The 17069-nt window shown below is 38.8% G+C and overlaps 1 protein-coding gene across 28 annotated transcripts in view; it reads right to left on the bottom strand.

Annotated features, from left to right (window-relative positions):
- Positions 1-17069, bottom strand: part of ADGRL2 (adhesion G protein-coupled receptor L2) — a 396395-nt gene that overhangs the window by 311773 nt on the left and 67553 nt on the right. The window contains exon 1 of one of the 28 annotated variants that reach the window (XM_019647708.1): positions 277-773. The exons of the other annotated variants lie outside the window; for them this stretch is intronic. The gene's annotated coding sequence lies outside the window, so the exon portion shown is untranslated. Of the gene's footprint in view, positions 1-276; positions 774-17069 lie in introns of those variants that run through there. 28 annotated transcript variants of the gene reach the window in all.

Genomic DNA, 17069 nt, shown 5'->3' with positions numbered 1-17069 from the left:
AAACTTACACAGCTGCATTCCAGAAACAAGTTACCCAGATTGCTTTTGGAAAGCTCTGTGTAAACGCAAACTGGTTAGCGCTTTGCCTAATTCCCAAAATGTAGTATTAAGTTTAATGGCAATTATTAGCACAATAACAAACTGATAAGTGATCTCAAAATAGATCCAATATTATCAAATAGGAAATATGCTGTAATTTTACCCACACATCCTGCGGGGTTTAACCCCTTACTCACAAATGCATACATACTTCCTAATTATTTTGGGGGCACTTACATTCAAACCGAAGGACCCGTGAAGTCACTGGAATAGGCTGCAAACGGTTCCAGTTTGCGAGAAGGGGCTGCCCGTATCCACATGCTGCTCAGTGGGGAGAAGAGTGGGCAGCGTGTGCTTCCTTTGCCCTTGATTTCTTTTGCAGAGTCTCAAGCTTCTTTGGAAGGGACGCCTCACGTAGAAACCAAATCACATCGGACCCACACCCACCCTTTTCTTGCCTATTTAAGATTGGCAGCTCCTGTATTCTCATCAGAGAAGGTGGTCTCTGGTTTCATTTCCAGGTCAAGGCTTCACAGCTGCATTCTGTAGGCCAAAGGACTCAATTTTGATCCCTGTTACTTTTCCATAGAACACTCAAGCTCTTATCTTCAGAGAGAAAGATGAGTTACAGTTTAATTATTTACTAAATTATGTGTATCAAAAAATTAAAGAAGCTGCCATTTGGGAATGGAGAATCTCTCTCTGCCTGTTAAAAACCCAGCCTTGAAAAAATCCTCTTCATCATTTCCTTTACTTGTAGTTTAGTCTTATCAAAGGAACAGGAAATGCCGACAGCTGTTCTGATTTGATCTGTGTTCCCGATGTTGTATACGTTATATAGAGTCTTAACATTTTCACAATTACACCTTCTTAAAGGCTCCTTGGAACAATTTTAAAAGAAATTGTTCCGAAGTCAAATAGGCTCAATTAGATCTCGAGCCACAAATTCGGTTTCTGTTAGAGGTTAAATAAGGAAGAAAATAGCAATGCTAACAAGTAGGAGGCTTCCTTTCATCACCCTATCTGATTTCATTAGCCTAATTCACACTTATTAATTATCGGTCTGATGAGATCATCAATGTAAGTATGCCAGTCTCATGATGGTTGCATTTGGGGAATATTCTGTCTTTTTTCAAGACTTCTACATGGCTCTTGGATGGTATTCCCTTTTCATTTCCATTTCAGGCTGCTGCCCTACTCAATAAATGTACCTGAACTGCCCGTGAAAGAAAGCAACACTGCCAGAATAAACGTTTTGTTTATTACACAGCCCTGCTTACCACTGTCAACCAAGAAATATAAAAGGAGATTTAAGTTTTCGTTCCTAGAGAGTTAACTCCTGTGTGTTTCTACAATGCAGGTCATTACAGACTCAGCTGCCCCCTGAGATGGAGCAATTCTTGTGCATGTTGTAACAAAGGGCTGCGGGTCTGGCCGTGTGGGAGTGGACCGGGCCACTTAGATAAGTTTCATTCACTGTGGGAGCTCAAGGGAACAGTGCATCAAGGCGGCGGCACTGCTTCGGTTCACGGTGTAACTTTACACTATTTTCCCTTTAAGTCGCTACTAATCTCTTGGGTTTACATGTTTTTGGGGGCTGTGTGAGAGAAAAGCGGTGTGAAATTGCCTGAAAGCCTGCTTATAAATAAGACTTATGATATAGACCAGCTCTGTTGATGAAAAGACTGAGAGAAATGCCCTCGAGGGCCCCAAGAACCATTTTACAAGGCTCCCACTGTGATTTTTTTTTTTTTTTGGTCTCTATCTAATGACTGCTAGAAAAAAAAAATCACTAACTAGTTTAAAATCTCACTGGCCCCCGCATTCAGTTGGAGACAGATTAGCATCAACATCAATCTTGTCTACATATTTATGAACCAATGTTACTTGTTTACATGTAATCTCTTTCTGGAAAGTATCTTACTCCTTTGACAAACAGAATTAGAAAGCAAAAAAAAAAGCAGGAAAACTGGGACATCAGGGATGGGAACAGTAGACTAAGATTACAGGGCCTCTGCACTTGCTTTCTAACATACGTGAGAGGCTCCGGCGTGGGCCATTTACATGCTTCATCACCTTAGGTCAATTCTTTGAAGTATTATTGTTCTATTTTAAAGGTGAGGAAACTGAGGCTAGTAAATGGCAAAACCATTCATTTAGCATGGGAGAGTCTTACTTTAAAATAGTCATGATTTTTCTTCTTACTGCCAACCAGCGAAGCTAGAGGAAGCGCAGAGAGGACACGGAGGGACAAGAGAAAAACACGCCTCCCTCTTTATTCCCTTGGGTTCTTCATTATCTCCAGTGGCTCTCCCAGGTTCATGCTTATGCTTCTGGCAACTGGCTTGACCTACCTTTCCTTTTGTGGAAACACTAAGCCCTCTTACAACTCCCATTTTCTAGCACCCCATCCTGTCCACCCATTCTGTGCACCCTTTAGTTTTCCTGCTCCCTAAATCCTCCCACAAACAGCCATTTGGAAACAATTTCGAGGTCTGTCTCCTCTCTTGTTCATCTGTCTTTTGTAATTTAGAGGATAGGGACTGTGTGTTTTCTACTTGTCATGCTTATGCCTCATACTCTGTGGGTACCTAATAAATGCTGAATAATAGCAGCTTTATGGCAGTGCGGAACCAGAAACACAGGTTCTTGTATATAGTATTTCATCACCAGCAAGGAACATTTACTTGTCAGCACTATGCTAGGCACAAAATAAAGTTAATGACTGCAGCACGGCTCCTACATTTGTACACCAAGATATTTTACTTTTTTCTCTTATTTTCTGGAGAAAAAAAAGGGGACGAGAGGGTTGCCACTGAATCTTCTCATGAAATCCACAGCACCCGGCAGATAGAGGTTGGCACTTTTTCGAAGAAGGGGGACCAAGGCAGAGACTGTGCTGAATGAGAACTCTTGCGAATCATGAAGAAGCCACAAATAAAAGTCATTTTTGCTGTTGCATACATCTCCTGGTTTCCTTTGTGCTTGCATGCAGAGGGAAAGAAAAGACTTCCCAAAATTTTTATTTCCTAAGAATAACAAAAATATCACTGTGTTCATGCTGTGCCTAAACAAGCAGAGTAAATTGAATGATTTAAACTTGATAATTTAGGGCAAAGATTCATTTGCTTGTAATATCAACATAATGGACTCAAAAGGGTTCTAGGGTTTTGTCTGTTTGTTGTTTTGTAAATAAGATCTCAATTCCATTTCTTTTGCTCCCCTGTGTGGACAGAGGCTACAAACATACAGGAAAGATAAAAGGCCACTTGTAAATTTGGGACATATTAATTCATGAGCAGACCCCATTGTAACATCATTGATTGGTGTTGTTCTCAATCACTAATTCAGTAAATATTTACCAGGGACGACCTACCACATTCTTGCCTCTATGCTCTACAGTGGAGCTCACACTCCAGTGGAGACAGACATGTAAACAAGTAATTCATAAAATATGGTGTGGTTTAATGGAAATAAGTCTTACAGGAATGATAAATTCTTCCTATGTGCTCTGAGAAGGCGATATGCGAGAGGTGACATTTCAGCTGTGTCTTAAAGATGAATAGATGTTCATTGTCAGAGAGTGAGAAATACATCATAGGGGAAGAGAGCACAAAGTGCAAAGATAAAAGTCCAGGGAAAAAGATAGTATAGTGTGTCTATTACCTAGGGCGTATGATAAGAAATAGTAGAAGATGACATTGAGCTACTTGATAATGAAGGCCTTTTTGTATCACTCTAGGGAGATTAATATATATATATATATATATATATATATATATTTTTTTTTTTTTTTTTTTAAAGATTTTGTATTGGGGAATTGGGGGAAGGGGAGCAGACAAGTTGCTGTCATTTTTTGTTCTTCAGTCTAGTTGTGGAGGAAGTTGCTTCATGGGCCCAAGCTGGCACCATCACTGTGCTCTTCCCGGGCGAGGCAGATCAGTTGCTGGCTTCTGGACGGCCACTCACAGCGGCTGCTGGCCACACACGGTAGCCCATGGCAACCCACTGCCACAGGGACTGCAGCCTACGCCTTCGCCAGCGACTCACGGCAGCCCAGCTCCAGGTTGAGCTGTTGTTCATCATCTTAGCTGTGGAGGGCAGTGTCACTGGCCCTCATATGTGGGATCCGAACTGGGGCCCTCTGGCATCCCAAGCCAGTTCTTGACTAACACGCCACTCGGCCGGCCCAGATTAATATATTTTATAGGCATTGGGAAGTCATGAAGAGTTTTAAGCAGAAAGATAATAAGATTCTATTTATTCTCTAGAAAGAGAATGCAGCATAAAGAACAGCTTGGCAGTAGTTGAGTTTGTAGGTAAGGGTGAATTACATGGGTATTATTTTAGTTGAGGCTTAAGGAAATGATGGGCTTTACTTGGGAAGTGCAAGAGAAGGTGAAAAATATGTAATTGAGAGACATTAGGCAGTAGAACTAACAGGACTTGAAAGCTAACACCATATGTGAGAGAGGGAGGTCAATTGCCTAGATGGTGGTGCTCTTATGGGGAAAAGCTATCACTTTTTTGCATTCCCAACAATTTCAGGAACTATGCTGAGTTATTTTCATATGCTAAATTATTTAAATCTCACAATAACAATGTGGCATAAACAACAGGTAATTTTATCCCTATTTTCTATGGAGCTCAGGAAGGGTGAGACTTGCCAAGTTGCCCAGTGTCACAACTAGAATGTAATGGAGTCAGGATTGGAGCCTGAGTTTTCTCAAGTCAATACATTCTTCACACATTTCCACCATCTTCAGGTAGCATTAATGAAATTCCATATAAAACCCTGATATGGCTTTTAAATAAAAATAAATCATAAATTTAATGAGTGAGTGTTGTGACAAATTTAAAACTTTCTTTTTGAGTGAAATATTTTTTTTTTCTAAAAGTGTTTACTGGTTCTGGTTAAATGTCTGGACAAATATTTTTGCTGATAAACAGCAACAACAAAACAGAAAATAAGCTTAAACTTCTGTTTGCTGATTTGTAGTAAAAAAGATTGACATCGCTTTGTTAAGGGAACATTATTGCCATGGAGTCTGCTAGAGATGAGGCCTAATACATGGGTAGAATACCATGTTTTCAAATAGCTAATCACCTGATTTCAACTCACTGGGGATTTCACTTTCAGTTTTTCAGTATTACTAACTCAAAATACTTAGGAAAATATATTATTAAATAAAAATATTTCTAAAGTTAGCTGAGCAAAAGTTTCTTTTTTCCTAACAAGCACAGTAGGCTTTTATTACTAGATGGAAAAAAAAAATAGGCTGTGCTTTTTCATGTTGAGGCCACTTAATTATTGTTACTATTGTTATTATTAATTTCTAAATTTCTACTTCTTAGGTCATCTCATTTTAGTATGGTGGATGCTGTATTTCCCAGCATCTTCGTTTGCTTTTGTGGTGATTTGGGAAGGTATTTATTTCCATGAGCTACTTGCACCTGGCCTGAAATCTGTGAAAGAGAAGAGGATGCAAAAAAAGAAAAGAAAAGAAAAAATGACATGGCCTTCAGCACTTTCTTTTTCTTTATTATTTCATTTTATTTTTAAATTTTTCATATGAAACATTTTCCTGCAAGGATCTTCTATATATAGGTGGAGGATGCTTTTGATATGTAGATCAAGCAAAATGGTAAATACATAGCCCTCTCTTTTCAAACATTCCCTTATTCTACAATGTGCCTGTCGCATCACTTTGATATCCATGAGGCCTGCTCTTGGGTTTGTATTGTAACTTAGCATCTTTCCATTGTCCCTTACCACAAATATGTCTTTTAAGGAACTACATTCAGAATTTAATCCATCAAGCTTTAGCTCCTTTTTCTCCTCCTTCCTTATGGAAGGTTTAGGGACTAAGTCTTTGATTTTCTTTCTGTGACTTTGAGTGTTCTCCCTTTCTTTCCTAATTGCTACAATCTGGTGTCCTCTTTTGCCTAGGAGTAAACAAAAACAGAAACAATTGGTGAAGAGAAACATGGGCTCAGGAGCTCAGGTGCCTGACTGGCTGATGGATGGGAAGATCTGGCTCTCAGGAATGAGCTCTTTTTACCACACCATGCAATCTCAGTTTCAGGATGGGCTCTAAGCCAGGCCCAGTGGTAAGTGCTGTACATGCATTAGTGTCCTCTAACCAACCTACACGGTAGGCCTCGTTACCATCACTACTGTTTCAACTGAAGGAATCAAATCCAAAAGAGATGAAGTATCTTTCTCAAGGTCATTCACTTAGTAAGTGATAGAATTGATCAGTAGACCCAAGTTTTTCTGAATTCAGTACCTGAATTTAAATGACTAATTCATTTTTTTTTTCATCTGAAATCTTTCTAATGTTTTACAGTTCCCTGGATTGGAGGGAAATATACTCCAGAGAGTATATTTTCTCTGATGTCTGTGGACTTGGTAGCAATCTTCTAAAAACAGGGAAAATGGAAAAGTTACCAAGGTCACTCATCAAAAGAAAAAGGAAAGGAGGAAAGAAAATATATAAACCTATATATTTTATGGGAAAAATTATAAGCTAAAACTTGAGCTGGAGGATAAGCATTGTTTAATGTTGGCTCTGATTCTCTATTGACCTGTCTTATTTAGTTTCTTATAATAGCAAATAGTATATAGAAATGATCATTAGGTGTTAGTTTGGCTAATACATTACTTTGCAAGATACAAATACTATTTTGAATACAAATGGCGGTATCTTGACACACCAGCAATACAAATCTTCTGAGCTATATATTAAATATACGTAATATTACTCATTTTCAAGGTGAGCAGTAAATGCCACTTGACATTTTAAAAATAAGGTAAACATTAAAATTTTTTAAAATTCTGTATTAAAGAGTAATTCATTAGCTATAAATCATTTTTAAATGTGACTTTATTTTATCCAAATTGTACTCAGATGTTAAATTTTGAAATACTGCCAGAGTCTAATAATTTATAAAAAATCATTTACCATGGTTCATTTCTTAAAAAGGTCAATATGATGATTTGGTGATCTTAATGAATAAAGTGGATCACCCCACGATGCATTTATCTACAGTCATTGACAATTATAAAGATTCAATTCAAACATTATACACTGTACCTCTATTATTAGAAAGTGCTGGGTTATGCTCTTTTGGAAAAATAACAACAAAAAAATAAATAGAAATAAATGTATTTCATTTAAATTTAGATAAATTAAATAAAACAAATAATAAGTAATGATTCCTGTTCCTCAGGAACTGACCTTAGTGGCAAACATATCTAGTAGCATCCCAAAAATATTATATAAGATATATTATTAGATATGCATAAGTTCTATTGTTAGAGTACAGAAAAGTAAGAGAGTAATTCTAACTTGAAGAATACAGGTTTCCAGAAAGAGAAGGGATTTTACTGGGTCTTGAAAAATGGATAGGATTTTGAGAGGTAGGTCTGACTATGAATACAGATACTGGTTACTTTAAGACCAAGTCAAATTCCTCTGTTTAAGCATGTCTTTTTTTTCTCATTGAAAAACAAAACAGATACATTACTTGGAAAAGGTAGGTATTTGTGTCTTGATATAAAATTTTTAAACAGTGCATATTCTTTGTTTAAATGCCAGAAGTAAGATATTTTTCTTTCTCATTATATGAAATAAATAATGCTAAAAGCCGAAAAATTATAAAAGTCGCTTGATAAAATGAAGCAAGCAAATAAATGCTTTCTAAAGGTCTCAATTTAGTGTGTTCTTTCCCTGAGGCTTGTTGGACCTAGTCCACAGTCACAGTTTCTCCATCATATGGGTGGCCAGTCAATGTGGTGCCAGCAATAAAATGTGTAATCAACTTTCACATGTTTTTAGACAATCCCAAATCACTCTGATCATGACTGAAAAGAAAACTACCATTTCAATTAATAATCTATAAATCCTCAGGGGAAGGTTAAGTACCATACCCAGTAGAATATTTCACGTTTTATTTTAAAAATGTAGAATAACACAATCTAGATATAGTTATCCTTAAAACATCAGTCAGTTTTCTACTATGTAATCTTCTTTCAATGTTAATATTTTAAATTGTCATTTCTGCCTGTCAAGATGGCAGAGTAGGTAAATGCTGGGCTTACCTTCTCTCACAACCACATCAAAATGACAACTAAACTACAAAATAACCATCATTGAGAATCACCTAAAATCTTGCTGAACCAAAGACCTACAACCAAGGACATACAGAAGAAGCCTCCTCAAGAATGGGAGGAGGAGCAGAGAATGCAGAACTGGATGGTCCCACACTGGCATGTTGCCATTAAAAATCAGGAGGGATATCATGGCTACAGTGGTACCCCCAAAGGAGCAAGGGGTCCCAGTGCCACACAAGGCTCCCTCCAGCTCAGGGTTCCAGTGCTAGGAAGAGAAGTCCCTATAATTTCTGGTTGTGAAAACAAGCAGAGATTGGGGCTGAGTGAGATGGACGGCAGCTGGAGTCCCAGACACTCCTCTCGAAGGGATGACACATGGACTTACTCGCCGATACAATCCCTGGCTCTAAGCTTCAGCACTGGGGCAGCAGTTGGAGAGGCAACAGGGACATATAGGGGGATGGTGGTAGAGCGGAGTTGTCTGGCTTCAGAACAAGGGCTGGAGAAGCAGCTTTCTTCAGGATTGAGGAGCTGGCAGAAGCTGTTGTTTCTATATTGAGCCCTCCCCCTTCCCAGTGTGTAGATTCAAGCAGACATCATATCTGAATCGCTACCTAGCTGGCTAACACCACGTTTTGCTTTATTTTTGCCATGCCCTGGTGATTCTGAGACCCTGCCCCACCCAACTTTTGGGCACACCCAAGCTGCTCTCAGTGGCTTTTTCAGACAAAGCGCCTGCCTTGGCTCATGCTACAGACTTTTCTAGGGTCTTTCAAAGGTTTGTGGAACAGAGACAAGCAGCATCTGGCCTTGGTTTATGGCTTGGCCTCTTGAGGTACTTCCAAGCACAGTGAAGGTCGTGGCCCTCTTCAGATTTCTTTTGGCTTCTGCCACATGGCCCTGGGTGGGGCATGGGCTGTGACTGAACTTGACTTGTGCTAGGTCCTATCCCAGGTGGCCCTGGAGCTGGTGTGCCCAGTGGCCAGCTTCAAAATGAGCTGGAGCATCACCCAGCTGCCTCCAAGGATGACACACCCAAGGGGAAGATTGGGCAGGCATCCGAGTCCTTCTGAAGGAGATCCTGCTCTGTAGGGTCAACACCTGTACACAACTCCTCCACTGTAGTCATGGCTAATCCTCATAACCAATAAGCTCAAAGATCAATCCTTTCCATTGATGTACAAACAGCAACTAAGGCTCAACTACAAAAGTAGGGCACACACAACCCACACAGGGGTCAAGCCTGGAGTGTGTCTCTCAGGCGACCAAGAAGACTGCACCACGGAGCCCCGCAGCACACCTACTATGTAAGGCCATGCTGCTAAGACTGGGAAACATAGCAGCCATACCTAATACATAGAAACAAACACAGGGAGGCAGCTAAAATTGGAAGACAAAGAAACACATACCAAATAAAAGAATAGACAAAGCTCTAGAAAAAGAACTAAACAAAATGGAGACAAACAATCTACCAGATGCAGAATTCAAAACACTGGCTATAAGGATGCTCAATGATCTCAGGGAGAACTTCAACAAAGATATAGGAAATATGGAAATAGAAAACATAAAAAAGAGCCAGTCAGAAATAAAGAATACAACAACAGAAATGAAGCATACATTACAGGGAATCGATAGTAGATTAGATGAAGCAGAGGATCAAGTCAGTGATTTAGAAGATAAGGTAGCAGGAAACACCCAATCAGAACAGCAAAAAGAAAAAAGAATCCAAAAAACTGAGGATAGTTTAAAGGGCCTCTGGGACAACATCAAGTGGACCAATATTTACATCATAGGGGTGCCAGAAGGAAAGAGAAAGAGCATGAATTAAAAACCTATTTGAAGAAATAATGACAGCAAATTTCCTTAGCCTGGCAAGAAAATATATATACAAGCCCAGGAAGTGCAGAGAGTCCCAAAAAAGATGAACCAAAAAAGGCCAAAACCAAGACACGTCATAATTAAAATGCCAAAAGTTAAAGACAAAGAGAGAATCTTAAAAGCAGCAAGAGAAAAACAGTTAGTTATCTACAAGGGAGCTACCATCTACAACCAGACTGTCAGCTGATTTCTCAACAGAAACTTTGCAGGATGGAAGGGATTGGCAGGAAATATTCAAAGTGATGAAAAGCAAGATTGCTCTACCTAGCAAAGCTATCATTTAGAATTTAAGGACAGATAAAGACCTTCCCTGATAAGAAAAAAGCTAAAGGAGTTCATCACTACCAAACCAGTATTACAGGAATCTTAGAGAGACTTCAAGATGAAAAAAAAATATATATATATGAATGATAAAATGGCAATGACTACATACCTATCAACAATTACTTTCAAAGTAAATGGATTAAATGCTCCATTCAAAAGAAAGGGGGTTGAAGGGATAAGAAAACAAGACCCTTACATATGCTGCCTACAAGAGACAAGCTTCATATCAGAAGATACACACAGACTGAAAGTAAAGGGATGGAAAGAGATATTTCATGAAAATGGAAACAAACAAACAAAAAGCTGGAGTAGCAATACTTATACCAGACAAAATAGACTTTAAAACTAAGGCTATAACAAGAGACAAAGAAGGACCTAGTAATCCCATTTCTGGGTATTTATCTGAAGAAACCCAAAACGCTACCTTGAGGGGACATGCTCAGACATATGTTCATTGCAGCATTATTTACAATAGTCAAGATAAAAGGGCAAATTGGTGTCCTTGAATGGATAAATACATAAAGGAGAGGTAGTACATATATATTGGGTTTTCGGAAAAGTCATGACTTATTTTTCTATGTTTTTCGTTGCAAAAATGTGTCATGACTTTTCTGACAACCAATACAATGGAATACTACTCAGGTATAAAAAAGGAGGGCCGGCTGAGTGGCTCAGTTGGTTAAGAGCTCGCTCAAGAGTTTGAGCTCTGAGCAACAGCGGTTCGAGTCAGCCCGAGCTGAGCAGCCGTGAGCTGCCAACAGGTGGCGGTATGGCTCAGCTAAAAAAATAAATAAATAAATAAAAATAAAAAAGGAATGAAATCTTGCCATCTGTAACAACACGGATGGACCTAGAGGTAGTGTGCTGAGTGCAGTAAGTCAGACAGTGAAATACAAATATCATATGATTTCACTTATAAATGGAATCTAAAGAACAAAACAAACAAACAAACAAAACAGAAACAAACTCAAGATACAGAGAATATTTTGATGGTTGCCAGATGGGAGGGGGGCTGAGGGTGGGAGAAAAGAGGAAATGATTAAAAAGTACAAATTGATTGTTACACAGTAGTCATGAGGATGTAGGGTATAGCATAAGGAATGTAGTCAATAATATTGTAATAACTGTGTATGGTGTCAGATGGGTACTAGATTTATTGAGGTGATAGATGGGGGGGCTTGGGGCAGAATGAAAAAGGTGAAGAGATTAAGAAATACAAATTGGTAGCTATAAAATAGTCATTGGGATGTAAAGCAAAGGGAATATAATTAATGATATGGTAATAACTATGTATAGTGTCACGTGGGTACTAGTCAGGGGGATCACTTTCATAAATTATATAAATGTGTAACCACTGTGCTGTACACCTGTAATTGAAAAATGTTAAAAGGGCAGAAAGGTGAAGAGGAATAAGAGGTCCAAATTTCCAGGCATAAAACAAATAAGACATGGCGATGTGATTTACAGCACAGAGAATACAGTCAGTAATATTGTGATAGCATAGTACTGCGTCAGATGGCTGCTGGACTTATCATGGTAATCACTTTTTTTAGCATAGGGAATATAATCAATAATGTGGTAATAACTCTGTATAGTGCCAGGTAGGTGCTGTTGAATAACTATGATGTACACCTGAAACTAATATAATATTGCATGTTAGCTATATTTTAATAAAAATCTTTTAAAAAATTGTCATTTCTCACAATCCAGGGACTTCGATAATTGAGATAAGTTGCTTTTGGAAACACATATACTTTATGATTGCATTTCATCTTGGTGAAATGAAAAGTGATAACTTTATGACAGCTTTCCACACTGCTTTTAGCAGTGCAGCCCATGGCATCCTTGTCCTTCACGTAGTTGAATTTTGCTCAATAAAAGGAAAAGTAGTTATTATGGCACAGAAGATATCAGAGTAAAATTTCTCTAAGCCGAGTGCTTTTTTAGCTAGTGAAGATGTTCTTAAATATGTATCTGTTCCATGTCACAGGACACAGTTAGCATGAGTAGTTAGAACAGTACCAACAGCAGCATCCATCCAAGAAAGCAACATGTAAGAGCTTTTTGAAAGCTGAAAATGATTCAGGGAGGAAAATTTCAGAGATGACAGCTGTTTAAATCTAATCAAAACCTCTTTTCTACACCAGGAGACATTTAGTCTTCCATTGACTCTAATATGTACCTTAGAAATCTGTAGGGTTTTAGAAAGCAGCTAAAGCAACACTCGATAGCCCAATTCAAAGATAAGACATGGTGACATCACAGATAAGGGATTAATTTGGAGGAGGAGGAGGTATGCAAGGCTGTTGTCTGGGACATCATTTGAGATGGGTGAGAATCTTTTATTTTTTTTAAAGATTTTATTAGGGAATTGGGGAAGGGGAACAGCATTGGGGAATAAGGGAAGGGGAACAGACAAGTTGCTGTCCTTTTGTTCTTCAGTCTAGCTGTGGAGGACGTTGCTTCACTGGCCCAAGTTGGTCTTATCATTGCACTCTTCCTGGGTGAGGCAGTTGCTCGCCAGCCATTGGACGGCAGCTCACGGCAGTTCACGAAAGCACATGCCAGCTGCTGGCCAGCCCCACTGCAGCCTACACCGTTGCCGGCGACTCATGGCAGCCCAGCTCCAGGTCGAGCTGTTGTTCACCATCTTAGTTGTAGAGAGCGCAGCATCACTGGCCTTCAATGTGGGATCTGAACCGGGGCCCTGATGCTCAGAGCTGGTGTCCCAAGCCAACTCCTAACCAACGTGTCACTCGGCAGGCCCGATAATCTTAAATAATGATAAATTTAAAAACTATGTGTTTTTAACTCATGCTACCATGTGATTTTTCTTTTCACACACACTATTAAAATTTCCCATCCCAAAGAAATAGCATGTCCACACACAATCACACACGTACACAACTGAAACCAACAATATTTGCACAGGACTTGCTACTCCAAATGTGATCTACAGACAGGCCTCAGGTGGGAGCTTCTTAGAAAGGCAGAACCTGGAGCCTCACCCCAGACTTAACTGACTTAGAATATGCAATTTTACAAGATCCCTGTTTGATTCTCCTGCACATTAAGTTTGAACGAGCACTGGTTTAAAAACAAGCATTAAAAGTTGTACAGCCCTCTCATTCTTAAAAGCCATGCTTCTTAAATTTCAAACCATTATAAATTTCCTCATTGTCTAAGGCAGTATAGTTTAGTGAGTGGTAAGAACAAGTGTTTCCAAAATTCCATGTCCAAATGGCCTGAAGCCCACTTCCAGGGCCAACTTGGGCCTTTTCCCTGGGTCAGTCCTGCTAAAGAGGTGGCTTTCTGGGGTGGAGAGCAGGTGAGGGATGGGAACTAGACACATGCTTGGTAGGTCCCCTGCCCTGCAGAATGGAGCAGGGGGTGGAAGCAGGGAGGGCTGGTCCCAAATTCAGGCCTCCATCTGTACTCTTGCTCAGGACTTCCATATATTAGGGGGTACGGTAATTATTAACAATCAATCTGTGCCTATAAAGGTGATGATTTTATGAAATAGTGCTCATGAAAAATATATGAAAAAAATAATGCTTGCAATTCCTTCCACCCCTACTTCTGGTGGGAGAAAGGGTGTTCGTTCAGATGCCATGCTTCTCCTTTTCATCTGTTTTATCTGCTTCCATTCATACTACTGCTGGTGTGGCACGGTGAGACTCACATCCATACTCGGGCTTCCAGGCTCTGTGCCAGAGGAGCCTGACAGTGACACAGAGGGCAGTGTACTTCCCTAGATATACACACCCAGCTCCAGCTGCCAGCAGTGGGAGTTCTACAATCAGACTGAGAGCAGAATACAGTGCAGAATTGTAAATTTGTCCTCAAGGTAAGACAGCACAAGTGGCCTGGTTACAGAAGTCATACTCCACAATGAAAGAGCAAATGCATTGACAATTTAGAGGGGAGTTTGTTCCTCCAAGTTCTAGAAGGAGAAGCAGTTGTATATGAGTTGAACTACAGCCGAGCATCCAAGGAGTTTTTTAAAATCCCTTAAAATAAATTACATAGTAACTTGCCTGTTTATTAAGACGTCTTTTAGGGGTGACCAGGTGGCTCAGTTGATTAGAGCATGGTGCTGATAACACGAAGGTTGCCGGTTCAATCCCTGCATGGGCCACTGTGAGCTGCGCCCTCCCTAAAAGACGCAACTATGCCATTGTAGCATGAAAGCAATGTGTAACCAATGACCATGGCTATGCCTCAATAAAATTAAAAAAAAAAAAGAGGTCTTTCAAATTAGCCATTTCACCTAGTTAGAAGATTCTGGGAATAAAGAAAAATTCTCTCAGCACTACATTCTTTCAGTATTGACAATTTTCCTTATTTGCCTCCCTTAACTCAACCCCTCATCCAGGTCTCAGTAGCAATGGGAAGCCTTCCTAGATTAGCTTAGGTGTCTTCCTTTAAATGTGCTTAGAGCATTCTGCATTTCTTCTTCATAGCACCTACCCATTCTAATTACATAGTTGGGTAATCATATGTATATGTTTGTCTCTCCAGGTAGACTGTAACCTTCATGAAGACAAGGGCCATGTCTGTCTAATTATGTGTCTGAATCACAAGGGCACTCATTCATTACTTGTTCAATGAATTCACATTGAGCAGCCTAAATATAAACTCCAAAAGACTGATAATAAAGCACATCCACCGAGATTTACAGGAATTTACTGGATTCTCACCCAGACATATTTACTATTTAGACACAATCAAGTGGATTTATTTATCTGTTTTCCCAAACTATAACAGAATCATAAGCTAAAAAGAGAAGAAGGGAGGATGAGAAAGAAGAAATGCAAAAGGCCAAGTTGACTGACAGTTTCACAGAGGGAGAAAACAGACCGTCACAGAAAAAAGAACTAAAGGAACATAACAAAGCAGAGCCATCATTAGGGGCAAAAGACTGCAGAAGGTACCTTTGTAAACCTTCAGAATCCCACAATTAATACTGATAGTTATAAATCTCAGTTTAAAAATACAGATACATTATATTCCATGTATGCTGCTTCAGAAGGCAAAAAAGTATATGTTCTGGAAAGCTTTTATATAAGTAATCTAAAAGCAAGTTTGTAGCACAATAAAAGTAATACTATCTATTATAATGCATTTTAAAGTTTATAAAGCACTTTTCTATATTTGATTTTCATAAAATATAGGAGGGGACAAGCTACAATTGTCAGGAAAATTTGCCTATGTGGAACACCTCATTCCAGGGTGAAGCTGATGAATTAGGTACCACAGCAATTTTCTCACTGAATATTAAAAAAGTATTTAGGTTGAATTTTTCAGAGAATTATTGGGAAGAGATTTGATTATGATTTCAAAAAGTTTTAAAAGCCAACATTTTTTTCAATAATAATTTACTGAGAGTTGGACATTATCTTTAAATTAAGTTATCTAAATCTTACCACGGTAGTGCATAAATAATATAGAATAGGTCTTATAAATATGCAGTAGATGCAAATTTTATTATTCATAATATTTTAAAAGTAGATGTGTCCTGGACATTAACTTATAATTTTACATTTATTATGCCCCTGTATTTTGACAGTGCTCTTTATAGAATGCTGAATTTTACAAAACCACACACTCACATTGACCCTCAAAATCATGCTTACTTTAAGGTATATTAATAATGCAAAAATGTATTTTAAATCTTGAAATGTTGCTATTTGCATTTGAAATTCCAATTTTAAAAGCAGAATTGCATGTAAAAAGTACAAAGAGTGTCAGCAATGATAAGGAGTACTTGTTGACAGACAAGACAGTCCCAAGAAAGTTGTTTGGTCAATAGCAGCTATTACATTGCAGTATAAAACCATCTTTATATAAAATGTTCATTTTATGGTCCTTTCTACAGGAGATCAAAAATTAAATATACGCAAGAATATAATTAGAGGATTATGGCCAAAGCCAATGCACAAAGGAAGAGATTTCCAGGGGAAAAAAATAATGTGTTATAAGCAGTTTTCTAATGACTATGCTTTAAAAACAAACCTGAATTTTAACAGCAATTGTTCTTTTGTTGTATGGGAAAGGTCGCATGAAATAATTCCTCTCTGATTTTATCCACCGAACACCATCCACCCAACCAGGAACAGGTTTTGCCTCTTTGATGTGACATTTCAGTGAGTGTAGCACCACTTTTTCTTTTGTTATAGTTATAAACTTGTCTTGGTCTGAACAGGTAATCAAAGGCAAACAATATCCAATCAGTTCTTTGTAACATTATAAAGAACCAAGTAGGTAGCTGCATTTTGATTTTAGTGTGTGCACTGTTAAGTGTAAGAGATATGACTGCTTCTAGCTCCTTCACTTTGGTTTTCAGACTTCTCTCTCCAAATCTCACCTAGTCAACATTTTCTTCTGTTGTCAAGGATATATTAATAGTATATATCTTCCAAAAGCAGAGACTTGCTTTCTGCCATAATCAGAAGAACGTTCAGATCCAATCCCTAGCATTAGGTCCTGTTTAATAAGATATTGTAGGGTAGTTGATGGTGAGGCCAGTAGTTAGCCACACCCTTTGTGGGTTAGTTTGAACCAAGAATGAAATTTCAGGCCTCTGGGATTAAGCCTGGAGAAGCTTTCCTGGAGCTTCCAAATGTTCTCTTTTGGTAGCAAATGGGGAGCTGCTTCAACTCCAACTGGGTTGTCATATGTTTTATTCATGGCTCATCATAGGAGCCGCCAA

This window comes from Hipposideros armiger, unplaced genomic scaffold (genome assembly GCF_001890085.2).
Source record: "Hipposideros armiger isolate ML-2016 unplaced genomic scaffold, ASM189008v1 scaffold_115, whole genome shotgun sequence".
Classification (NCBI taxonomy): Eukaryota; Metazoa; Chordata; class Mammalia; order Chiroptera; family Hipposideridae; genus Hipposideros; species Hipposideros armiger.
Note: the sequence above shows the minus strand (reverse complement) of the source record. Positions and strands in the feature narration are given on the sequence as shown.